The sequence below is a fragment of the Parus major genome, chromosome 3 (assembly GCF_001522545.3).
Source record: "Parus major isolate Abel chromosome 3, Parus_major1.1, whole genome shotgun sequence".
NCBI lineage: Eukaryota > Metazoa > Chordata > Aves > Passeriformes > Paridae > Parus > Parus major.
Window position 1 is genome coordinate 49015755 of NC_031770.1, and position 26932 is coordinate 49042686.

At 36.9% G+C, this 26932-nt stretch overlaps 1 long non-coding RNA gene across 1 annotated transcript in view; it reads left to right on the forward strand.

The window, feature by feature from the left end:
- Positions 1 to 18924, forward strand: part of LOC107201737 — a 102813-nt gene extending 83889 nt beyond the window's left edge. The window contains exon 3 of the long non-coding RNA XR_001520381.2: positions 17362 to 18924. This is a non-coding gene — a long non-coding RNA (uncharacterized LOC107201737). The remainder of the gene's footprint in view (positions 1 to 17361) is intronic.
- Positions 18925 to 26932: the final 8008 nt, after the last annotated feature.

Consider the following 26932-nt stretch of genomic DNA (forward strand, 5'->3'; position numbering starts at 1 on the left):
TGCTTCTACAGTTCCTGGCTCCTGCCTTCATTAGGGTATTTAAATACCAAGAGTTAATATAGTTGAAGTGCTTTATTCTGCAAATGTAGAATTTGATAGAAGGACTCTGTTTTATTTTGTTAGCAAATCTGGATTTTAGGGAGCAGAAAGTAATGTCTGTTTTTCCCAAACATGTGAAGCAGGACATGTTGTTACTAATTTTTACTTTAGTAGCCAACTTTCAGAAAATTCGTGATTCCTGTAGTTTGACATAATCTTGTGTACCTCTACAAGGAAGTGAATAAATTGAACTGATCCCATTTATTTCTATAGTGACTATATTAATATGACAGCCAGTACATTCTAATTTGAAATAAGAACTCACAAAAGCTTTTAGACCAGCAGTTTTGTAGTCCCACAATACCAGTAATTTTTGGAACTAAATGCAAAACTAATTTCTCTGAATTAACTTCTCCTCAGTAAGTATTTTAGCAAAGGTCTCAATTTAACTACAAAACTGACTGGTGGTAGAAGTGAGAACTTTTAAATATATGTTTCTGTTTGAAGTGTCAAACAAATTAGAAAATTATATTTCAATGTCATTGTCTTATTACTTTGTGTTGAAATTATTAAATAGAAGTTATCGCTGTGCTAGGGATATTTTTATTTATTCATTAGGAAATTAGTGAATATAGTCTAAAAAACTCTACAACTCCTTTAAACCAAGAGGGAGAAGTATAGCCTTCTAAAGACACTGTCAAAATGGGCAGCTAAAATGAAAAAAGTAAGATAAAACTGAACCAGAGAGAACGCTTTAGAAGAAAAATTGTTTCCTTGAAAACCCCTGGTCATCAAATGCACCTGCACATTAAGAATAGGCAAGAAAACAGTTCAGCTTGGGTTGCAATGATTCTGTCCCAGTCAGCCCTGCCTCAGTTTACTTGCTGGGTGAGGAAGGAGGCATCTTTACAGCTCAGAATCCTCACTGGACAGAGGCTGCTGCATCTCAGCTCCTGGCTGGCCTCATGAATGGGTCTGGAACAGTGTACAACCTTCAGGCAGTGTTTTGTGTGGGCCTGGCTAAGATTAAATCAGTTCTTGTCTTCAGAATCTTTTGACTCCTTCAATGCTGATTACCCAAGTAGTGTGAGAAGAAAAATAAGTAAACACAAATTTTAAAAAATTCTCTTAATGGTGTCTCAAATATTTTTTCACTTATTGTCCTGTATATGTTTGTTGCTGTTGCTGTTGTTGTTGTAGTAGTTGTTGTTTATATTTTTAATTTTTTTGTTTGTTTTTGTTTTGTTTTTGGTTTTTGTTGTTTTTGGTTTTGTTTTTTGTGAAAAAAACAGCCCTTTCAAACATATCTAATATATATTACTGCAGAAATCTGTACACTTGCAGCACTGAAACCTGCAACTCCTTGTTATATAAATGTACTAAACACTGCTTTCCAAAACCAGTTCCTCGTCTCCTTAGCAACACAGGCTGCAAAGAGCTCACCAGCCTGGTGTTCTGCTGTATGTATGAGCTTCCAAGTCAACTGGAAGAGTTTTGGTTTAGGATTTAGAACCTTCCTTTGACCAGTTCAAGCTGCAGGTGAGGGACACTCTTCTTTTGCATGAAAGGTATAGTTTCAGTGTTTAGCATTGGAATATATAAGCAATAAACCAAGAGGACCTTCTGAGAAAAGAAAATTTTCATGGCAGAGGACTGAAAAATTTTTCTTCTGTTCCCCCTGCACTGTGACTGTAGAACAAAATACTTTAATACTGAAACTAAATTCTTTAGTATAGCTTTCAATAACTTATGAGGATGAAAAAATGTACACAAGATCAATACTATGTCCTTCCAAAAGCTCCTAGAAACTAATAAATTTTTCCTCTATTTTAAGGCAGAACTGTGGGAAATCTTACTACTGACACACCTGTCTGTGCCACTGTTGTGAGGTGCTGTTATAAGACTAACAGTTAGTATTATTGTGCCTGTCTTTAGCCAGCAAAGATTTGAACTGGTTCTGGAAATTAAAATCTCCTTTTAAACCATTGCTCTCCCAGTGTCTTCCGGTTAGCCTGAGGTTTGGTTAGGTTTATTTGTCTTGTTCTTAAGCTTCATTTTCATGCTAGCTCTGTACACACACAAGGTAACAGTAACTTTGTTTGGAGTTAAGATGGAGTTTCATTTCAGCAGTTATGACCAGACTCCACTGCGTTCCATGCTGTCAACAAATTGATGAGGAAATCACTGATGAAGGCAACATCACATGCACTTACTTTCAAATGTTATATTACCTAAAACATTCACGGTCTTCTTGATTATTTTTGCCCTGTGTTGAGAACCATGAGAGGAGCCCCAAGAGACTTTCAGTCTTGTAGGTTGGGTGGCTTTGAGCTGCACACACCAGGATCCTGTCTTTGCCTCCAAAATAGACTGGTGAGAAAAATGATATAGGCATGAGGTCATTCTGTACTTCTACAGAAATTGCTTTTTCCTATGTATTTAAATACTCAGGGAATAATCTCTCTATTCAAGTGAGGCCTACTACATGAAGATGGGCAAAGGTTCAGCTGAAGGGAAAGAAAAATATATTCTTGTACCAGGAAATTTTCCTGCCTGAACCAGTGGGGAACAGATTTGTGGCTTATTTTCTGGAAAGCCTTGGGACCTGGAAGAACGGGTAAGCATCTGTCAAACAGACATACACAAATCACTCATTTCCCTCAGCAACTCAAGTCAGGAATGTTTTTGTTTTCCTTCAGGGGTTTCAGTTATAGGGAAAGGACTTAGAGGTCTGTGAAAGAAGTCTTCAAGTGGAGAAGTTACACTGCCTGAGTGTGCTGGTGATGCCAGGTTACACATCCCCCTGCCCAAAGTCTGGGAGCCTGCTGTGTTTGTACTCTCTGTACCCTGACTCCTCAGCAGCAAAACACCGCTGGGTCCAGCATGGCTTCTTTAGAAATTCTGCTCCAGAGCTGCACAAAATCATCATCCCCAGAAAAAAAAAATAAAAAAAAATCCATTTAACTAGATTTTCCTACCACATCCAGTTGGACCCAAGGGACTTGCTGAACATTGTGCTGCCTGCAGGTAATACAAGAGAAGGACTTCTCCAGTCTCTAACAAACTCTTTCCAAGAGACGTTTACTCATGTTACTGTAATGCTCTGTAAAAGAAAATTTAGTTTGACAACTGCAAGAGAACAACAATACCGCTTTCTGATAAACATTTGAATGACTGGCTTGTATGCTGAGCATTATTTTAAGCAAAAATATTTCTTGCGTGTAGTTTGTGACTAAATTCAGTTGTCTTATAGCAAAAGTTCAGCAGAAATAAAAGCAAATGATTTTGCAAATGAATTTTATAGTTGTGTCATTTATAGGATACGTAGTACCTTACGCCTAGAAGGCACATATAATTTTTCATTCTTAATCTCTAAGTAAATCTCAGTTAGTGAGAATATCTCAAATTGAAGCAAGTAAGATCTTAGATTCTCATTTTTCCCTCTGTTCATCAGAATGAATTCAGAATAGGAAAACTGGTTTGCAGATCTGTCATTGCAAACTAAATAGAAAACAAAAGAAAGTATATAGGAAGACTTTCTGAATGCTGGTTTTTTTCCCAGTCTCTTTTACCAGCTTTTGACCTAAAGCAGTTTCCAGTGAGAAGCTCTACTGGTGAAAAACATGGAGAAATTTTGTAATGCAGCAAGATAACTGTTAAATAAGCATTGATAAATGTTAAATCATCATATTGATTATTTTTTGCCAGTGACAGTGCATTAAAGAGATCTGCTCATTTTCATTTAGTGTTTTGTGTTTGAATGAGTGATTGCTTTGTTACCACCTAGATGCCTGAAGTGAGGCAAGTGCTGATTTAATTGCCCTTTGCTTATGCAAAATACTAGTTATGAATAGTTATTTGACTCAGTAGTAAGTGGTACCTTAATGTATTATTCTGCAAAATAATTTATTAATTAAAGATTATTCAAACAGTCCAGATTGACTTTGTGTGCTCAGTCTGTTTATGAATTAAATTGGTTTTCACCTTATGTTTATAGATGGGCTGGTTCCAACAACAAAAAGTAGAAAAGCACCAGACATTATTTTAGGGCGGTTAATACAGACAGTAGGTTCAGACAAATCCTTACCTACAACTAACCACACTGAAAAAACAACCTGAATTTGAGAGAGCCCCTAAACCATGTAGAAAAATAATTAGATTTTCCTCTGTAAAAACAAAATCTTCACTGTAAATGCATGTGCACATGGGATTAGAGACACATTTCCACTTGGAACTTTAGCTCTGGCATTTCCTAATTTTTATGTACTTAACTGTGCTGTCTCCATGTACTCTAAACTTGGTGTTCTTACTTTTTTTGAATGGAATGATTATTTCTGCTGGAGACAGATATCAATCAAACATCTGCCTGTGGATGTCCCTTGCAGGCTTCACCAAGAGAGTTACACCATGGTTTTGGGTCCAGAAACACCAGCCTTTTGCCAGCCACAGATTACTTTTCCATAAATTGGCTATAGGATATACTCCCTCCAGCAGAGGGCAGTGGAATGGTAGGTGTATGTATATAAAACAGAATTTTAATTTAATTTAGGAGAGAAAATTCATATATTCATTAAAAAAAAATATGAAATGAGATAGGCAATAAGCAAGACAGATCATTTGCATTCCCTTTCAGGCATAATGTGATTTTGCTTTGGCTTTACTCCAAGAAATACAGAGGAGACCTTTTGATTAACAATGGTATGCCATTATGAAAAACAATCTAGTGCTTAAGAATTAATAAAATGTGAATTTCTGAACTAGAAAAAAATAAATTCTGAATGCCTTAATTACAAAAAGTCTCATTTAAAGTACATTTATCACAAACATTTTTTTCTCTGAGGAAAAGATTAGGTGAGTGTTTCTGTCAAAGAATAAAATCCATTGAGATCTCCACAACACTACTGGTTTTAATAAAAAAATATGCAGACACATTAAGGGCCCATGTCTTTAACTATTTATTGTGAGATAGGGTGTTTCAGATTTTTGACTTTTGCAAAGCTGAAAATGCTCCGAAAATGTTAAGACTCTGGCAGGTTGGAAATCTCATGGCTTGAGACTGCAATTGCAAAGTTAAGAATAACTAAGACTCAAAGCCTTTATTGATAGCTGATTTATTTATTTATTGATAACCTTTTCCCCCTGTATTTTCATGTAAAGTATCTACTCTGAGAGTTTGATGCTCAACATTTGAACCTTAGCAGCTTTGGTGGCATATGGCAAGTGCTAAATGAACATGCTTCTTACTATGTAGGCTGAACTTTTCTCTTACAGCTTCTTCTAGAAATCTGGTTAATGAAATTGCTCCTTCTTATGGCTACCTTCATTTAAAGCAAAAGAGCAGTAGAATTGTAGTTCAATTGAAAGCAGCATTCAAGTAAAGAAATGCCACAACTAACAGCAGTTTTTGACAAGAATGCATGAAAAGAAAATAAATGTAGTTGTTGTCTGAATCTTCATTTTCTGGTCTCTTTTTTCAGGCACCTGATTTAAGGTCCATTTTTCCCTGTAAATCCAGAGTCTGCTTTTCTTAAACTCTTTTTGCTGACTAAATTTACTCCTGGCAATTTGTGCAGCAGAATTTTGTAGATAGTATAGTCATCCTGAAACAAAAGAAATTGAAGAACAAAGAGGGGTAACAAAAAATAAGAACCTTCAATCTGAAGTGAAAAGAAATATTGGCATGATATTGAACAGCCTCTTTTTTTCCTTAGGTCAGTATCTTGCAGAATAACTGCATTCCACATCCTCATGAGCTTAACCAGTTGCTAGGGCAGGGTGTTACACAGTGCTGGTCTATCCCTACAGTCAAATAACTCCAAAGACTAATTGCTGAGTATTCCAAAGGCTGCTTTCTAAACATGCTGTGATGTGACCTCACACTGTAATTTCCTATGGAATTTATCCCCATGATATTGTTTTTTGTGGGTTTACATGGTTGTCTTTTGCACTTTTTAAAAAGTATGTGAATGCATTTTACATTGCCATAATATTTTCTAACCTTTTTCTACTTCATTTGCATTTGTGTGAAAAAGATTGATGGCAATAAATAATCAGGGTTAAGAGAAAGATAGTAAGTGAGTTCTAGATAGGAATGTAAAATGCTGGCTGGGTATAAGTTAGGTTCTGAGCTAAACTCCTGAAATGCACTTCAGGTTTGAGATATGACCAGTAAGCAAAGAATCAAGTTTCCATTTCCAACTATTTACTTTATATAAACACCCTGGTTGCAAATTAACCACGAAAATGGTAGATGAAATAATGTCCTTCATCTAAATCCACAATGAATCTACAGCCAAAAGAAGTATGCTGTTAATTACTGATACATCTCAAAACTCCTGGTGAGCTTCCAGTCTGCTTTGTTTTGCTTGCCTTATAGTTTCAGCCATCCATAAGCATTGCCCTTTGATGTATATCAGTACTTTCTACTAAGGTACCTCTGGAGCAATAGATTGAGCCTCCTATTAAATAAATAAATCTACTCTTAACTTCCAGAATTATAAATAACATGAGGAATGTCAAGGCAACCTTGGTGGTTTGCCAAGTCATGGAACAGCTGCTCTGACCTTGCATGTCAGCATCTTAGCCTTTATTAGTTTATTAGTTTGATTTGTGCACAACATGGAATTTCTTGAGTTTTACACTAATTAAATTTTATTTCTTGTTTGCTGCATATTAGGAGAATTTTAAAAATAGCAAATATTTACAGGCTGCATAAGATTTCCTAGGAGGTTTGCTTGGTAGGTCTCTGAGTCTTTGCCATCCATAATAAAGAAAACATCACCAATTTGCCCTGGTACAAGGTAATCACTGTGTATTTATTGTAAGATTCTGTGAGCTAAAGCCACTCCACTGTCCTCACTATAAAATTTTATCTTCTGTGACCTACCGCACAGGACAAGGAGCCAGAAAATAAGCTTTGCTTATACAGGGAACTGTGAATAATGGAAGTTTTGTAGGAACAAATTCTCTTCCCACTGCAGAAGGACATTAAAGTGTTCTTTGATTAATGTCTAATTTTAAACTTGCAATTAGTCAGAGTGAGAACAATAGACCTACCTGTGTTAATTTCCTTAATGTGTCAAAGCTGTACTGACTTCAACAGATGTATAATCAAGTCTCTACAGTTCACTAGTTACTGGATAAAAGCTAACTTATGTGCTCATTGAAAGACCGACTTCAACTTTTCTTTTACAGTTCATCAAGGTTTTATGAAAACCTCATATCAGATATGCAGTAATTTACGCTGCCACTAGTCTTTCCTAAAAACTGAAGCCTCACCAAGATGCTTCTCTCAGTATTTCCACTGGGCTCAATTATTCCAAGCAGTAGAAAGCACACTGCCTTATTTTTACAGATCCTGGAGTTTTTCTGAACTAGAGCATAACATTTTGAGGCATGTATATCAGTAGTAGTTAGAAAACCCACAACTCAGAGGTATATAACAGTATTTTGTCTTTGATTTTTAACGTTGTTGATCTAATTTCCATCACATCTATACTATAATAACTTTTTTACCCATCGTGTTCACTTTGTGGTTTCAACAAATATACTTGTGCTGAGAATAAATGTCTAGCTGTTACAGAAGGACCAGAAACATTACCCAATCAGCAAACTCTTGTGTGTCAACAGCAATATGGATTCAAGGTGACATGCAGGGAAATTCAAGAAGATACTCAAGAGAATGGTTTGGTTTCCATGTCAAAACTGTCTTGTGAAGAGGATTTTTTTTTCTTCAGTTACTTTAGATATCAATACCTACTTCACATACAATCAGTCTAGACCTCAGCTTGTACCATACCTGACAAAATTCGCAATCTGAGTCACAAGTTCAGATTTCCAAATCACAATAAGGATACTTAAATAATTAACCAATGCATGCCAAGACTTTATGGACACATAGAAACCCATTTTTAAATAAACTTCCCTCTTTTGACTGCTGAAGGACTCACTAAAGAAAGAAAAGCCATAATTAAACATGACTGACATGCCTATAACATGGCAGATCCTAAAGCAGGATATATAAACCAAATTTCTATAGACTGTTGTTTATAGACACATTAGCCTTTGAAAATTCAGCCACACAATGATTCTGCGGTTGTTTTCTGAGAGTGCAGGTATGTTATTTTTCAAAGTATTCCTTGACACTTTGTGCATAAGTTTAAGAATCTGCTCATGTTTTGAATTATACACATGTGGTTTAACTTTACCTTTGGTTTTTCTGATTGTCATAGGTCCAATTAATGGAAGGGAAAATGCTGCTTATAATCTTTCAGGTATTTTACACTTTCATTTTAGCTCAGATGGGAACAAGAGGAAATATTATATTCTGTTAACTTTTAATTTTATGCAAACACACTGAAGTTTGAATTGTAGAATCTTCATTGCTGTGAGTAGCTTTCTCATACTTTCACAGCTTTTTCTCTTCTCAGGCTCTGCCTGAAGGCAAATTTGTGTAAAATCCGTTCAGCTATACATGGAGTGATCAAAATGCAAAAGGCATGTTTCCTTCAGTAAGGGAAATTTTCCTTTGGTTTTCTATCTGTCACTTCTTTTCCTGTCCCTTATTTCTTCAAGGCACATGTTCAGGAAGTAGCTTGAAATGTTTGTGTGTCCTATATACAATATTTACTATGAAATATGTTTTCAGCTGTGTGAAAAGGAAAAGGTGGAAAACCTTGGAATTTACCAAGTGTAAGAATGTATCAAATGATGTTCACATCAGTGTGGGCAAGCAACCAAAATAAGATGTATTTTCTTTCAGTATTTGTACTAGTAAAACTTAAATGTGCAAATGTTCGCCTAAAGGTACGCTTAAAAATGCATTACTATGAATGAAGTAAATGTACTTAACATTCGAGGCTGTTCTTTTAGGCTGTTCCCCAAAGAGTATGTAACCCTCTCTCAGTCTGCACTTGGCTTCCAGCAACACTATTTCTCAAGGAAAATGCCAAGATAGACATAAGACTGAGTGGCAAATATTTTTACAGGTTGTCCTAGAGTCTTAGCCTCTCTTAAATCCAGATGTCTGAGTTTTCCTCCCTTAGAAAGCTTGCTTGAACATCTCTCTGGGACTGGGATACAACTGGGGAGTGCACAAAGATCTGAGACCTTCTCAGCTGTGCAGCCCAGGCTACACTCACTAAATTCAGGCTTCTAAATATATCTCAGCATACTTGGCTGCCCAAATCTGTGAAAGGCTTTCCCAGCCCCTAATAAGGGATGCATTGCTTTGCATTGTAGATAGTTGTTCAGGTGTAGGTAGAGAAAGAGTGAGATTTGATCAGATCAGAAATACAGCATTTTTTGCTATTATTACACATATTTGTGTGAAATGGTCATGTCAGGCAGCAGTTCATTCGTTTAATCTAGCTACTTTATTTCACTACATGTTTTGATACTGCCACCTTGCTCAGCAAAAAGTACAGCATTTGACCATGGAGTAACTCATGCAAAGACAAAAATGACAAAGAGAAAAAAGGGAAGCAGGCCAGCAAAGTGTTACTTTTCCACATGCCATTTCTCTGGTAAGATGAGAAGTTGCATTTCAGCCACTGTTTTCTGTGTCAAAGCGCAGACAGGGTGCAGAGGTTCAGTGCCACCACATCGACAAATGGATCAAAACACATGGAACAGTAGGTGTCAAGCCCCAGAAGTACAATTAATTGTGTGTGCTGTTGCTGCACGCTCAGGAGAGGTGATGAGGTTCATTCTTTTTCATCTGGGCACTCTCAGCAGCACAGCTAATTCAGCACGAGCAGAGCAGCTGGACACGAAGCAGCATTAGTGCAACATCGTGGCCCACTGGAGTAATTGAACAGCAAACGAGGTTATTTGCCCACCTACTTTCCCTGCATATTAAATGCGGGATAATGAGCAATTGCTTATGGTCTGTTTGGAAAAAATGACTGTTTGTTCAGCACTTTGAAATCATAAATCAATATATGCTGCAAATGTGATGTGCCTCCTTACAGCCTCATTCAACAGAGAGCCACACTGGAGAGGGAGAAAAGGTGCCCCTCCCCGGGTCTTACTTGGCTGCCTTCTGCAGAAAATGGTGATGGGCATGATTTCTTTACCTTTGTTTGAGAACAAATATGTCCAAGGGGGCTTATTCACCACCTTGGTCAAAGTGAGCAAAGCCGAAATGAGGCTCGAGGAAGACAGACATTATGGTTGCCTGGATCACTTTGACTCCCATAGACATAACTCTTCAGTTAGCAATCAGGTGGCACAATCACTTTTTTTTACACTCCTAAAACTATTCCAGGCACCTCAAGCTGATTTTTTTCAGACAAGGCTCTAAAAAGAAAACTAATATCTTTAAGGAGCTATTTCTGAGGGTTTCTTCCAGTGCTGGATTTTGGATCAAGGCTGAAGACTCCTGGTGAGATTCATTTCTGTAGTTCATGTTGATGGACCAAATGAGCTGGTGCATTCCATGAAAAAGCTTACAGGAGCTTACAGGGCTCCCTGATTCAGTGGTATTCTTGAGCTTTTTTGGAGGTAAAGCACTTCTGACCTCTTTTCAGCACCACACTGCTCCCTGTTTCTAGTGGTCTCATTTTCCTGCCCTCCAGGGATCTTCCAAGGGATGCTCTGGAAACAGGGAAGGTTGCAGGATTGCAGCTGCTTACAAGAGGCTGCAAAGAAAAAAGCTGAATTAGTTTCCCTGGATTTACAACATTCCAGAACTGCTTAACTGTTCACACCACAATATCAATATTCTGTCAAGTAACTGGCAAATCCTAATGATTTCATGCATCAGTATTTCTTTTAATAAAGTCACAAAAAGCTGTAATTTTCAAAAATGAATGTATTGTAAAAATTTTCACGATTAACTCTGCCCTTTTGTTTTCTGCCTATGTCATAGCCATAACTCTCCAACTCCAGGAGTTAAACCAGTCTTTACAGCGAATTTAGAGCATTTACTATGTGATTTATTATTATAATTATGATCTATGGGGTTTTGTCTCTCTGGCTTGCAAAAATGTAGCTGTATGGAGAGACGGTGACTGAGATGAAATTCACTTACATTCAGTCCACCACACCTTCTCCAAAACACATGGATGCAGTAACTATACTGCAGTTATCCATAACAGAGACAGAAAGAGGTAGAAAAAGAGTGTGTTTTTTTTTTAAAACTTGTAATTAATAGGCACTTCAAAAAATTCCTTGTAAGTTCAGTGGACAGAGTTTTATTTACAGTTTATTTTAGCTTTATCTTCTTTACTGCGTGACCTACACTAAGGGGGAACCAGCAATCCTCACAACAAGATGGAAGGAATAAGACGAGACTGGTTATGCAGGAACAGCTGCTTGTTTTCAGCAGCATCAGTTGAGAGTTTTTCACATTCTCCTTCTCCGCCTCTCCCCAAATGCTCAGCCTGCTGTGTGCAAGCTGGGTGTTTACAGTTCAGGACTATGGAGGAGGAGGAAATATTTTGCCTATTGTTCAGTGACGTCAATGGCTTCGCTCCCAGTCACTTGAGGGACGCTGGTGCTTAGCAAATGTCAGTACACTGCTGCTACTGCATGTGCCTTACAGCCTGCTTGCAGGGATTTAAGGTCTCTCCTTCAAGATAGATCCAGCTGGCAGACGAGGCGGGTGTGAAAGGCAAGGAGCAGTAGCCATGGAAAGCTGGTCTGCTGCTTTTTGCACGCGAAAACCTCCGTGCGAGTTTCTTGTTGAGGCATTAAAATGGCATATTTATTAGCATTAAATACAGAATTCAGCTCTTAAAAATGACTTTTATTCTGCACCAAGGTCTTTCTTTTCACATTCTTTTCCGCTGCATCAAAAGGAATTTTCAAACCTTGTTGTATATCAAGAACCTAAAAATCCCCCACAGAATACACCGACAATTTTATAATTGATCAGGATAAATAGCTAACTCAAAATCTGACTCAATTCAGTGGCTTTCTGAGGCATTCTCATATCTATTTTGTTACCAGATATTGAAAACTGAATGGCAAATGTATTTTGCTGAAGATTTTTTTAAGCTCAGGGCTGGATTCTTTTATTTCTATTTTTTTTAAATGCATGTTTTTTGAAAGTGTGCTACAGTTGATGTTTCTAACTGCAACTGGAAAGCCATTCCTCAATGACTGTATCTTCATTAAAACATATATGAAATTATTTTTTAAAAACTTTGCAAAAAACTTGTGATTTAAAAAAATTGTATCTGCACCTTTTGTGCATGTGTGCAGGAAAATGGGGTTTTAGAAAACACAGAAATTGTTCCTTGGTGTTTTATCTGTTTTTTAGCTGAAATTGAAAAGCTTGGTTTTGAAGAAATAATTAATTATATATGTATATATATATATATATAACAGAGATATGATTACAGATGGGATCATAATATCAGCTTACTAATTATCTTGATGTGAGACCCTGGATTTATTTTAATATTCATATAATAAGCACCATGAAAATGTCAAGTATTTTGAGGCTTCATCACAGCCTATAGTATAGTGTAGCACTATACTGGTACCTTAAGATGAAGGGAGAACATAAATAGATGCTGCCATTTTGTAGGAAAAAATGGAAAGGCTAAAAGCAAACACCAGTAAACAACGATTCTAGAATCAAAGTTACAGTGGAAAATAAAAATGTGAGACAAATTATTGTCAGTGCCTTTCAGGTCTTGACTTTGCCAAGGATCATCATCCATTTCTGACAGGTATATACAAAAAGATTACATAAGTAGCCTGGCTTTCTGTGATGAGAAATAACTTCAGATGTTTTATGATGATATGCACTTAAATCTGCACGCTTTACTTTTTAAGTTTCTCATATATATGAATCATTCACCGATTAACAGACTTACTCCATAATGATTCCACACATAATTTTTCTTGTAGATGACTGAGGAATGAATGAACAGCTTTTCTAAAACACACATTAAATTATAGGAGCAAATATTTCCTGGAAAAAAAGTATATATACCTGCTTTATTTGTTTGCTTGCAAAATGTTAATTACCTCTCTAGATTTTTCCAGATTCCACGTGTTTTTGTTTTTCTTCATTTTTATATACTGTGGTTTTAAAGCATCAAAAAACTGCAGAATGTGACCCTATAGTTGTTGTGCTTCTGGCCTGTCAAGCCACCCAGACCAGAATCCTTCTTCAAGAGAAGGATAATCAAAACATCAAATATGGTTGTTTTTTTCTTTCTGATATACAGTGCTGGGTTTGGTCAAGATGATAAATACCTGGCAAGATTTACAAGTATTCTAAGAAATCTGTTTTAAATCAGTGTCAAATGTTGGCTTCAACATCCAAATAGAGAGAAAGGAAAGGCTATTATAGTGTCACTGCTTTTACTCCAATCACTCTATAATCTTTCAAAATTAAAACAACAGTTAAAGGCAGATGTGAGTTCAGAGTGTAGATTATTCCTGGTGAATAATGTTTGGTATGTCTTCTGCAAAGTATTGTCTATATATCTGTGAATTCTTCATCAGCTTTCATACCCAAGGCAGTAAATATTAAATTCTGTTTTATCTTTTAATTGCAGAATAACCTGCCACTTTTTTATAATATTAATTCGAAACAAATAACCTTTTTGTAGAGCAAAGGCACACCTTTCTTATTTTCTATATAGTCATTTTACCTCATGGATAGAAATAGGAGACTAAAAGGTCTTATGAATTTGAATCACAACTGAATTACTGTTACCACAGTCCCCCAGTAATGCTTTCCTAACTTCTCAAGCAGTTTCAGAAGCAGTTCATCACCTAATACGAAGGATTGTAAAGATTATAAGACATAATATACAACAGGAAATGTAATACTTTGTTTTCTTGAGAGACTTCTGCATAGGTGCATACACCTCTATGTAAATATCAAATTAACATAAAACAATGTATCAAAGTAACATAAAATACTCTTGTGATATATATTTGTATTTATCTTATCCTTACAGGCAGGAACAATAAGTCTCAAAAGACCAAACCCCAAACTGTGCTTTGCAAAATTATTTGTATAAATAAGAACAAGGTGAATGTTTAAATTCTCTTTGCTAGGCTTTGTTTTCTAATATCCCACTAACCTGTAAACAAACATCTTTTTGCTTTTCAAATTCTAGAGGAGTTTCTAAATCAGGCTTACATATTCTCTACTTGTCTTACAGGGTTTTTTCCTAACAGCATCAAATAGCTGTTTGCCAGCTTTCAGCTGTAACAGGGGGGAGATCTGTCATCACCCATAGGAAAACAATGAATTGTGTCTAGCCGGAAAATAAAGTGAGCACTTTCTTCACATAATAAACTAGTTCTTGACAGAGCTAGTTTTTCAAATTGACAATACAGAAAGAAGAATATGTCATGAATTCTCTTGTTATAACATTCTCCTGTATACCAGGTATAAAAGTTTTTAGAAGCAAAACCTATTGCAAGTTTTCTGAAAAAAAGCCAAATTATAAGCTATTACATCACTTTCTGCTTCAGTGGGGATGGGTAAGGACAGAAATTAGACAGGGAGTTTCTTTATCTCCCTCCTTCCCTCCCTCTCTCTGCCTTCTTCAACTCCCTCCCTTTCCTTCTGCCTTCCCTCCCATTCCAACAAGACACATTTAAAGCTGTTCCTCTTTGTACTGTGGCTCCTTAATTTTAAACTCCTGCAATTAGTTAAGACAATCTTATTTAAATTAATATATAATGGCTAGGTCCATCAGTTGTTAGGATAATATTCATATTGCTAGAAAAATAATTTTGGAGTATATGAAAAGTATAAAATGTCCACATTTCATCTGCTGACAACATGATAAATTACACGGTTGCTTTGTTTCCTTTGACTGTAGCCTGTGTTTTGGAGAATATCTGAGCTCATGAATTTATATTCTCTACAGTATTATATCCACCTCTTGACCTTTTGTAATGGCTTGGGCTTTACTCTGCAGACCCCCTGAGTACTGCTTTAGGGCAGTTGTTTCTGAGAAGATTGTTTTTGAGCTCCACTCTACCACATGTAGTGATGGCTCCCAATCCAGATTTGCCAAGAAAGCAGAGGGCTGCTCTGAAGTGGGCATTTCTCTCACTTGGGCTCACAGTGAAGACAAGCTTTGCCTTTTGGGCATAAATCATATTTTCACACAACAATTTTTTCAGTAAGAGAGCAGTCACTAAGGAAAAAGCAGCTAGCTGTTTTCATGAAAATCAAACTGAAATGAAATAAAAACATAGTGCACCTCTTCAAATAAAGGAGGAAAGTACAGTCCTTGTGGTGAGCAATAGTGCCACAATTTAATGCCATATATGATTCCTAAATAAACATTATCATAGGATATTAACATTAAATATATTTATAATAGTGTCTCAGATCTTCTGGGAGTCCCATATATTTTGCAGACTATTTCTCAGTCACAACTGCAATGCAGTGGGTGGAACATTACAGCTTTCTGCATCCAAAAAAGTACACAGAATATTTCAGGAGTGTGCTGTGTGCAAGAAGGACAAAAAACCAAGCTAGCAATCTAATCGGAAACTGGCAAGGAAAGATGGAGGGGGGAGGGAAGACTATATGCTTTTTAATTTCTAAACAATAATATGTTTCATTTCTGCTCTACAAGATTACAGCATGTCAGCATGACATTTAAGTCTCATGTCAGCATATTAGCCAGGGCATCTTCAAGTAGCTGGATATTTGGAAAGAAATGGGAAAAAGATAGAAGAAGACTAGAGGAGGGGAAATTTGGCATATTGTTAATCTACATAAAAGTTTTGGAGAATGGTGTGTTTTGGAAAGTACCTCCTGCCCTTTCCAGGATAGCATGGGGAATGGGATAAACACCAGCTGCAACACAGAGTTGAGAAACTGCTGCCTAGAAGGAAAGGTGCCATTCGATATTTGGAGGGGTAACTGGTCAGGAAGGGAGAGAGCAGGGAGGAATGACACAATACCACATTCAAGAGAGGAGCTCTGGCTCTAGTGCTTGGCAACAGGAGCTGCTTAGAGCTTTGGAGGTAGGGATCTTGTTCCTCAGGTAGGGAAGTTTATCACAAGAAAGGGTCTGACTCCAGACTTGACTCCAGCAATACCCACTAATACAGAAAGAGATATTTGTGTCCAGGCTCAGTCTGGTGTGAATGATGAGCTCACTGTCAGCATGATGAAAATTCAACTTTGGGGAGGCAAAACATTATCCAGAGTTTTGTGACTGGTTGTGACTCTGCACTGCCATTTGCAGCAGTCAATGTTGGGCTGCATTTCTGGGCTGCTTGGAGATGCTGAAAACCCAAGACCCACAATGAAGCCAGACTGAAGAGCGGAGATCCATACAATCCCAAACCTGAGGCATCTTTTTCTCTCAGGCTCCCAAGGCTGTACACAAGACTAAAGGGGTAGCTGTCAGGATTGCACTGGGAGTTGAGAGACAGCTATGCATCTGTGCTAGATACATCATGCTAGCCTGGGCTGAATATATCACTATTGATCATAATTTAACCTCTTTCCACAATAAAATAGATGATAATAGGATCAACAGTTTATGTCAGTCCCCTTTCCTGCCATTCTATGCTTAATTCGGCAATTATCCATAGGAGAGAGGAAACTTAAACTGCCAAGTGCTGTAATCTCAATATATCCAATGTAATTTACAACCATTTTTAACTTATTTTCCTTTACAGAAGATTTTTATCAGTTTTCTGTTTCCTATAAATAACATTTACTACCATACAAGTAGTACTAGAAGCAATAATATTTGTGTTATATTAGTCTCCAGAAATTCCAGTGGTGGTTGTGATATGTGTAAATACAAAAAAACCCTGACATGATCTTTGCCTTGAGCAATTTACATACTGAATCTTGATGCAGCTATATTGTGTTCCATCTGTTCTCCTCCAAATCAAAATGCTTAATAGTGAGTAAAGGGGTAATCCTGTATGTTCAACAGGATTCCTGTAGTGCATGACTCTTTCCCAGCTCTTTTTGTCCAGGTCATTTATTGTCTGCAGTTGAATTACATTCCTTTTTCACTCCATGACGAGAACAGGTAGGATTCTCTTGCCACATATAAGCAGATCAACACAGAAAAGCTGTTTTTGTTTTTCCCCATGTGAAACCTGTTTTCCCTGAATGGTGAGTGAACAAAATTCTTACACTTAAAAATTATTTAATTTCTGTCCTATACACAAGACATGCTGTTTCATCTTGATAGCCTAACATGGGAATTGACACAGGAATTTGTTCTGTTTCCTTTGGCAACTAACTGTCTCTGAATATTGCCTTATTTTCCTATGGAAGGATGGCTAGGTGTGATTCCACCAAAACAGCAGTGCTGTAACAAAACACTGTTTCATGCAGTTTTTTTTCTTTTTTTGCAGGTGTTTTACACAGGAATCCAGGCTGGAGTGAATAAGCCTATCAGGCTGGCACAGAGGATTAGCATGGTTGTCACAGGGTAGAAGAGATGGTTGAACAATGTCAACATGAACAGCACATCAGTCTTGCTGCCTCCTAAATTGCCACATAATCAATATTCTCCCAGACTTATCTTCCTTTTCTGATGGCCATTTAAGGCAGCACTGTCTGCTCAGCTCAGATGTCTGCTGCTTCCCTTTGGTGTCTTTAACAAGGAGCATCAGGATCATTTTCTCTGGATAATTGAACTCATCTCTTACTGTACCTACTTGTGGTGAATGTGTGAATGGCATGCTTTTTTGTGATTGAGCAGCAAGAGAAATGAAGTGGGATGGCAACACTGCCCTGTAGTGGCTACAGGTCTGTGAAATTTCATCTTTACCCTGTTTCACTCCTTTCCTTTCTTCAAAGAGGAAGCACAGGTGAAAGATGCTGACAGGCAATTGTCCATATGAGTGCATCTGTGTGCAGGAATTTCTTGCAACAGTATAAGTCCTTTGAAACAGTGGCCAAATATAATCAGTCTGAAGACAGGATGGGCATTATTTAAACAAGATATGAAAAGATGGAAGGCATGGATATTAAGGATGGAGGGCAACACAGCAAAACAAGTAGCTGCTCTGAGTGGAGGCTCAGCAAAGCAGCAAAAGAGACTGGGCTTGTGAGACACTTGTTTCGCAAACAAATTCTTTTAGTTCAACTTAAAAACAAGGAAGGAAGATGTACTGAAGACCAGTCACACCTTAGCAAACATTCGAGTGGCATTGATGGCAGTGACATAACTGCTGAGCTGAAAAGGTTGGGCTCAGTATCCTCATGAACCTGATGGACTGGTTTGGACAAACAGGCAAAACCTGAGAATGAACCAGGGCCAGGGAACTCTGGCTGGGTGAATATTATCTCCCACACTGAGTAAATGCTCAGAGACATCTAATAAACTTAAGCAGGGTGTTTGTAGATGGAATAAAACCAGCATTCTATTAGTTTATTTTCTTCCTGTAAATGCTCTGTTTTTGATTTTAGATATTAACAGTATTCAAGCAAAGCTGAACAATAAGACTGTCAAATTTCCATGTTCACCTCTTTCATACTTCCCAAAACCAGAGGGAAAGAGCACAACCCAGCAGACTTGGTGGTTAAGTGCAGTGGACAGGCCCTGTGGACTAACCTTAAGCTGTACAGTAACTACAAATTCCAGCTCTGGTAGAGGCATAAGACTGAAGAGGAGAGAGGCTCTCGTAGCAACACTGGCCAAAGTCAGCAGGAAAAGCTACATCTGTGTCAGATGACTTAAATTAATGAGTTCTGTTGCTGTTATATATTAAAGAGGATCGTGTACTTAAAAATTATTTAAATGCCCGTCCAAAAACCAACATTCTCTTGGTGGCACTCTGCAGCAGGACTTGTTTCTGAAAACACCCAGAATGCCTAGGGATCTTGATTTGACTCTGAATTCAATGTAAATTGTCTTAGGATAATAAAAAATTACCTAAAGATATTGAATAAACTTAGGATTCCCTGCACTACTTCAGCTGGCTACGTTTTTCTGTGTTTTTGATTTTACTGGTGTGTAGGTGGTATGTAGGCTTTCTGACACCATTAATTTAATGACTTTCTCCAATCCTATAGGTACAGATTATATTGTAAACACTATTTCCAAAATTATTTCTACATGTATGCTCAAATAGTGATTTTTTGAATTTTCTTTCTCTGTGCATGGACTACAGCTATAGCTTTGTTATTTATAGTCTTTATTACAAATCTTTTTTGACAGCAAGAGTCTGAAGGAAGTATGACTGGACAACACTTTGCCTTGTTAGGCATGTACCAATTTGGTTGCTATGACAAATGCTCCAAAGCCACAAATGATGCTGAGCTCTCATAGGATAAATGATACAGGGCAACATTGAATAAAATAAAGCCTTCATGGGACTTCAGTGTCTTTCCAAAGCAGCCAATCCTTACTTTGCCTGTTTTCTCCATTCTCTAAGGTTTCTTCATCTGACCACTGTGGAACAAAGCCATAAAAATTCTAGTGTGTAATAAAGAATGAGCCAATATTACTCCAAGTTAAAGCACAAAACCAGACTATTCTTTCCCTCCCCACAACCTGCTGCTTTTTCTTTCCAGTACTGCTGGAGGAAGAAATTATTTATTTATTTATCTATTTATTTATTTATTTATTTATTTATTTGTGACACTTTTTGGGGCATTCTCCTTTCAATGTACTGAGTGTATATCTTCTAATAGTCAATTGAGTCAATTTATACAGAGGGTTAACCATTTTCTTAAGTGCTAAGAAATTTTAGGAAGAGATTGAAGACCAACTTCTGTGTCCATTGTCTCAGTAAACACAACTTTATTATATTAACAGAAGGTGGAGAAAAAAAACCCAGTAGCTTCACTTTGAAAGAAGGTGTCCCATGATTTTAAATGAAAGTAATTTGAGCAAAATTGGCTTACCAGGAAGCAAAATTAAGTATGCAGAAGGAATCCTTCACAGCAAGCAGACATGCATAGTGTGTAAAGAGCAGGATGCTAAGGAAAACAAACTAAAAAAATCAAACCAGTCATCAGGTCTACAGGGTTTGAATATTCCAAAACTCACAGACAGAGTTGGCAGTTGCTGCTCATAAGGTAATTCAGGAGTGGAACATCATATGGTGTTAACTGTCAGGACTGAAGTGCTTTGGTCGCGATGTGTGTGGGAAGCCTGCAGAGCCTGCCTGCAATGTGCCTAACAACCAAAATTGTTTTGCATTACATTCACCCACAAATTGAAAATATATGCAATATTTATACTAGTACAGTTTTTGGCATAGGCTGCACCTCTAACACTTTGAACAATTTAAGCAAGCCCGGGGATCTTATCGAGGGCAGTAAATTAGAACATTTTGTTTGTAGAAAAAGGATTTGCTGTACTCCACTGCAAAAGCCAAGCCAAGGTTGAACCATGTCCTTTAAAAAACAAAATAAAACATTTTTATAAGATAAACTGCCTCCATCTAGAAAACAGTTAAATAATGACCTTATTGACAGCAGCTGAACAAACTTCCATAGAAAAATGTGTCATTTTCAACACATGTGGATTAAGGGGGTTGTGTCCCTGTTTTGCTTTATATAAATATATTTCTATAATGTATACAGACCCTCACTGGCATTTGAAAAAACAAACATAAATCTGGGAAAGATTTTATATTGATTTCAAGCTTTTCAAAAGTTTGCTTTTACAAAATCCTGAAGTGCATATGAACTTTTCTGGATTTTTACAATAACATATGTATGGAGGTACAGACTATGTTTTAGACTGTGAAAATACAACAAAAAGATATTTCCATGACTGAAATCTTCTTGTAATTTGGGTGGACATGGCCACTTGAAACTACTGACAACAAGCACTGCAACTTACATAAATCCTCAGTGAGGCCTTAAAAACAAACAAGAAAATTAGGTTCAGCCTACTTCTCCATAAAATTTACTGAGGCTCTTTGGCAATATCCCAGAAACAGCTTTTTTCTCCTCTATTTTTTGTCCAAGCAGTTGTCTATCTTCTCTCTACTGTAATTTACCTCCATTCTTTGGAGTGTTGATTTTTATGAAGCTTTGTGAGATAAATACTTTTGTAATCTCATTATAAGAGAACAGAAGCATTGTAGATCCAGAGTACTTCCTGAGTTTTCATAACAAGTTTTGTAGCAGATCAGCAAACCATCAAACAAATACCAAATGGAGTAAGTCAAACACTGCATCATTGAGGGCAATTTAATGAAAAAGCCTTGTTTTTTTTCAGGAATACAGAAAATTTTCTTATTCAAAATCTTGTTTGGTAGAAGCTACAATGATTTTGTAGTTGAACAAAACAAAACAAAATTTTAAAAAAATGAGAGAGAAAAGCACCAGTTGAAAATATAGGTCAAACATAAATCACCATTTTAGTAGTATCAACTGGTCAGTCATAATGTTAAAATTCAGAGTAAAAGCTGGGCAAGCAGAGTCTTGAGTGGATCTCGAAGCAGACCAAAATGTCAGCATTTGTTCCTGGCTAGGAGGCCTCTCAAGTGGAAGCAGATGCCCAACAGAAGACATAGTATTTAATATTTTCATCCTGACCTAAGGAAGTGTTAAGTTTATGTTCCATGAAGAGAAAACTTAAGTAAAATAAGAGAAGTTTTGTGTTCGGTTTAAGGAACCAACACCTACAGAATTTAATTTCTATCTCTACTTCACAGCGCTCTAGATGTTAGTATAAATTTTTCTATTTTCTCCATTTGCTGTGGCAGAAAAAAACAGTGGCAGAAATTGGAGTGTGGGGTGTGCAAGGCGGTACTCTATGTAGAACCCAGTTAGAGCCCTCATTTTCTGCAGATTTTGCTTCCTCTTTTAGATTAATTTCAGTCAGAAGAAGAAAATGGCAGTGTTCTTCTCCAAAAATATGGAAATCAGGCTGAGCATTTAAAATGTATTTGGATTTATTACACAGTATTTGATTTATTTGGGTTGAATGGCAACTTCACCTTGCAGAATATCACATAGCACAAAATTGTGGTAGATCCTTCTAAATCTAGCTTATTCTATTGTCATTCAGCCATAGGGAAACCTAGGCAGAATGGGAAAACCAGAGAAATTGCAAGCAGCAAATTAATTCCTTGTCTTACTTCGCATGTTTCAAACAAGAGTACCACAGAGAAAAATAACTCACATGTATTAATTTAGTTGTTCTTTTTGTACGTTTTCAAACATTTGTAAAACCTTTGTCTCTATGTTGTTACTATGATCAAACATGTTACTTGAAAATATTTTTGAAGTGCATAGTAAGGAGTGACAGCCAACTGGAAACTGCTGGAGTTTGTATTATTAAACCAATGTGTTCTGAGATTTTGAATTGTTTGAATAATTTATTGTAAGTGGTTTATTTAGACAAGACAGCAGCAACTTGTAGCAATTTGAAGTACTTGAGCCAGCCTGACATGATGCAGCTCAAAGACCAGTGGCAGCTCAGCTGTGGCACTACAGAACTCAGCACAGGATAATTTGCCTTGTTCTTGGCTGCTTTTTGTGTAGCCTTCTTCTGCGATGGTCCAGATTTTGTTTTAATGTTCTTGTTAGTCATAATTATTCACCAGATAATTTATGCAAATACATTTCAGTTTTTAGATAGCTTTTTCTGTGCTCACTTACATGAAATATGGTGTCACTCACTGAGTCACATTATTGTTTTTGTCCTCTGAGTCGATACATGACATTGCTACAAGAAATCCTTTAATAAATAATGAATAATAAGACAAAATGCAACCAATGCTCATTTGTGTAAACTCTTGAATTAGTTTTGGGACTCACAACTCTTCTATGAATAAAATACTGAGCCTCTGAGTAGTAGCACAGTATAAATAAATGATAAATACTGAAAAGAAACAAAATACTCTGTTTCAGTGGAACCTTGTCATGTTGAATAGTAAAATTCCCACTGATTTCTCTTCATCCAGACTTTTAATGTTATTCATAATATATTTCCTAGGGCATTTTTGTACCATTCTGCCGATTTATTGACATAAGGATTCGTTGGATTTTTAACATTTGATGCTACAGCACTATCCTGGTTCCAGCCAGGACAGGGTAAATTTTTTGCAGCAAGCAGGAGGGGGATGGCCAGGACACAGAGGTTATTCTGTGACACCTCACTTCATTGCTGGGGGTGGGGAAAAAGGAGTCTTTTCCAGCAAGAAGGGATTCCTGCTTGTTGAGAAAACATGGCTGAGGGAGTCATCCAATATTTTCTATTACCAGGCTGGCTTTCTCCTATGTGGATCCTTTCTTCTCTTCTTCTACCCTCTGTCATTCCTTTGTTGCTGTTACTGTTCTTATCTTGCTGCTGTTTCCAGTAAATTGTTCTTATCTCAACCTGTGATCTTTGTCTTTTATGCCTCCAATTCTCCTCTCCAGCCACGCTCAGGAGAGAAGGGGGAACAAGGGAGCACTGAACTGGAGAATACCTTTCCGAAACCAGAACAAGCACAATCACTTCAGCTGTAATGTTTTTACTTGTAATGAAAGTTAAGAATATGCTAAGAGTCTTTATTTTTTCTAAAAATTACAGTTGTTAACAATGAATGGAACTGGATCTTTTAAAATCTGGAGTTCTGGCTTTGTGGTTTTTTTGCTTGCTTAGTTGTCTTTTATTTACTAAAATGACAAAATTTCAATGTAAAGAAAGACCTGACCCTAGAGTATTTCAAAGCCCCAGCCAAGCCCTGTGGGGAATGCTCTGCTGCTTTGTTATACATTATTGCAAACATGGGATTAACACAGTTCAACACTAATTATCAGAAAAAACTCTCTTCTATTTGTATCCCATTTGTGTTGTAAAATTATAAGCCAAAGCAAGAACCCTTTTTTTGCAGCAATGTAAGATAAATAGCTAAAGCACTAAGCCTTAACTAGAATTTAGGCTAAATCAAAATCCTAGGGCTTTCCTATTATCATTGTAAGGTCGAGGATGAAAAACTGTCTCCTCAACACCTAAAGTGTTTTTTCATTTCTTTCAGATGATGTTCTTAGCCATATGGTTTAGTTTTAGGTAGTCCTGCATGAAACAGGGACCTGTACTAAATGATTCCTATGGGTTCCTTCCAACTCAAGATTCTAATCTATGACTTCAAATGCTTAAACTGGCATTTTAGCTTCTCAAGACACTGTCAGATCTGCACCTAATATCTAATTTATTACACAGCAGTAGGTTCTCAACCTGAAATTGCAATGTGCCTAACATGCTGGCTTGACAATAGGTCAGGAAGACATAACTTCTGTAAGAAACTTGGGAAAAGAGAAGATAACTGAAAAAGTACTTAGGCAATTTGGTTTCACCACATCTCTTTTATTATAGTCAAATAAGCAAGAAGTTGGCTCATTATTAGTGTAATATTGTAACAGATAAGCAAGGAAGTTACAAAAGGCAAGAAATATTCTTAAATGAAGAGTGTTTGGAAACTGTTTGGAAAGTCTCTGATGTTACAAATTAATTAGTCATTGCTTATTAATGTAATTAGTTAATCCAAATTAAGTGTTAAAATAATTATTTTAAATCACATTAGGAGCAAAAAGTGAAACTACAGACAATATTCCATTTGCAAATCCTCCTCAATGGATGAAAAACACTGCAGCAAGGCTTTCTCACTGTTTAAAATGCAGTTTGAGAGAAACAGACTGACAAGTGTGTGAAATTAGAATCTTCTTATGTCAGTTTGAGGGAGATCTATCAGACCAGTCTAGACCAAAGCAAGTCCTCTTCTCTCCAGCTCTGTAGACATCACTGAAGTGAGTCTGGCTCCTGCCAGGTCTGTGGTGCAGAAATGACACCTGCAGCCTGAGGATGCTCCCTTAGCAGTGTAAGCCAAAAGTGCCTTGGGAGCCACTGTGACATCCAGAGTGAAGGATCTTGCCTGTGGACAGGCTTGACTCCATGAGCTGTGAGTCTGGGGTAACTGATTTTTAATGGTGGATCTCACATTTCAGGCACCTGAAGAAACCTTGAAGATCACGCTGTCCAGGTCAAACCTGTAACTCTGTAATTCTTTTTAATCAATCTGAACTGTTAGCAATAGTGATGGAATAAATACTTTTCATTGGGGAAAATATCTAGCAAGAGATCATTTTAATGAGGGAGTTTGGAATGAGTACTACTGCTTTTGGGCTATGTGATCTAATCCTCTTACTAGGTTGCTAATAGACTAAGGAGAGGACAAAGAAAGTAACTGGAAGGATTATGATTGATTAAATGTGATAAATGGTTCATGCTCCAAACTGTGAATCCCCATCATATAAATTTATGGTGTTTTATAAGTTAGCCCAGTTTATTCCCATTTGCACTGCAGAATTCCTTAATACTTATATCTTTTAGTGCTTTGTCCAGCCCACTTTTCTTAAATGTACAATATGATTATTATAAATACAAAATTATATACTATGAACTGGATATAGAGAGTGCTCCTGTGTAAAATAAATGAGGTTTATCATGATCAGCACACACCTTCTTTCTTTAAATATAAGCTTCATTCTCTCCTTTTATCTCTGAACAAATCCTCTTGTTGATGGGCTCTATGTCCTTCCATTGCCTTTTTTGAATCAAGTTTCCAAAGAGTTTGCACTCAGCCTTATTATGTGCCCTAAATCCTATATCTTTGTCTATAGCTCATAAGTCCTTGTCAGCAGACTTTGCAGTGTTCTCAACATCTAGAAGGCTTTTAATTTCAGCGATACAAGTCCAGGATAACTTCACTAACAGTATGAGTAGGGTAAATTCTCAGCCAAGAGCAGGCTAGCCTGATGCACACAGCAGTCTGGAAGACTGAAAGGACTGATGAGATGCATGAGATACTTGCAGCTTCCTGTCTCATCCTGTTACGTGCGCTGTGAAATTTTGCAGGGGTGTTGGCATTTGCTTTCATCCTTTGCATGCAAAAGCTATATGATTTCTTTCCAAAGGGTGAAGATGAGCTTTAGACACATCTACACATGTTCTCTTGTTTGGAAATTTGCTGGCTGTATGTAATGTGACTAGTGTTTTTGTACTACAGCAAATTTGGAAGGAGGGAAAAGTATTTGCTTGGTTTTTAGAGCAAAAACATTAATTGACTTTCTCCAGTCATATCCTGTGTTAGCCTAAGTCTTCTTTTAGCTTTTTGTACTGAAGCACATGCTTTTCTTTCTGTCTCATCCCAGAGCCCAATGACATCAGTAGAATTGTTCTGGATTTACAGCAGTAAAACTGAGAACAGAACTTGGATCTGTATCTAGCTCATTAGGACTTTCATTGTAACAAACTTCCAAGCTCATAAATAATCACACTTCTGCAAATCCTCACCACTCTGCTTACTGAAGTATTCAGAACAATACTTAAAGCGAAATTAATAGAGTATTACTAACTTTAAATACAGCTTAATTATTTAAACTATGAGGAGTTATACAGAGACTTAAAATGAAGCACTGTGTAAGTAGCCCAGATGTATTAGATCCCTTGACATTGCCTGTGTCTTTATTTTAAAAGAATTTTTAGTACTACTAAAGTTATTGCAGAATAAGATCCTCAACACATCTATCTATTGGAGCACTGGATCCAGACATTTCATTGTATCTTTGACCCCTGTACCTAGCATATGAAGTCAAACTGGAGATTTTGATTAAGACCAGTTTCACTTCATCTGTTGATTATTCTAGATTATTTGTTCACTTATGATTAATAGTGGCACATAAGTCTGAAATCATACTGCCCTCATTCATTTCTACATTATTTTCTGGTTATGATTATTAGTTGTTTGGTATGATTCCTGACAGTTGTATTTCACATTTCTCTATCTCCTATTTGTGGCAAGTTGCTTTTTCCTTCTCGAAATTTTATTGTATTTTATTCTTTGCATCTGTGTATTTCTAGCTGTTCTTTCCCCTTATATTATTTATCTGTCCTTGTTATATTCATTGTGGTTGTGTCCATTGTAAGAATTATTTTGCCTTATCTTCTGTGTTACCAAACTTACTTTTGTC